Source organism: Mobula hypostoma, chromosome 29 (genome assembly GCF_963921235.1).
Source record: "Mobula hypostoma chromosome 29, sMobHyp1.1, whole genome shotgun sequence".
NCBI lineage: Eukaryota > Metazoa > Chordata > Chondrichthyes > Myliobatiformes > Myliobatidae > Mobula > Mobula hypostoma.
In genome coordinates this window covers 18,119,644-18,120,177 of record NC_086125.1, presented here as the reverse complement: position 1 = coordinate 18,120,177, position 534 = coordinate 18,119,644, and the positions used below count along the sequence as shown (strand labels likewise).

The 534-nt window shown below is 45.7% G+C and overlaps 1 protein-coding gene across 1 annotated transcript in view; it reads right to left on the bottom strand.

Annotated features, from left to right (window-relative positions):
• LOC134339372 (uncharacterized) overlaps positions 1-534 on the bottom strand; it is a 70,064-nt gene that overhangs the window by 17,997 nt on the left and 51,533 nt on the right. The gene's annotated exons all lie outside the window — the stretch shown is intronic.

Below are 534 nucleotides of genomic sequence, written 5' to 3'. Positions count from 1 at the left end.
TTTGTAATTGCAGTCTTATTTTCCAATTTTCAAGCTCAGTCGTTAACATAATCTCGGTCATGATCTGGATGAAGTCCTTGCTCTTCCTGTGCTTTTCAGTCCAGCACCAGTTCTACTATAACTGGGTGTTGCCCTCTGCAGGAGATGTGCCAGGATGTTGCAAGGATTGTAGGTTTTTAGTTGGGCAGAGAGCATGGATAGACCATAAGACAAAGGAGCAGAAGTAGGCCATTCAGCCCATCGAGTCTGCTCCGCCATTTTATCATGAGCTGATCCATTTTATCCTATTTAGTTCCACTGCCCCGCCTTCTCACCATAACCTTTGATGCACTGGCTACTCAGATACCTATCATTCTCTGCCTTAAATACACCCAACGACTTGGCCTCCACTGCTGCCCGTGGCAACAAATTCCATAGATTCACCACCCTCTGACTAAAAAAATTTTTTCGCATTTCTGTTCTGAAAGGGCGCCCTTCAATCCTGAAGTCATGCCCTCTCGTACTAGACTCCCCCATCATGGGAAACAACTTTGC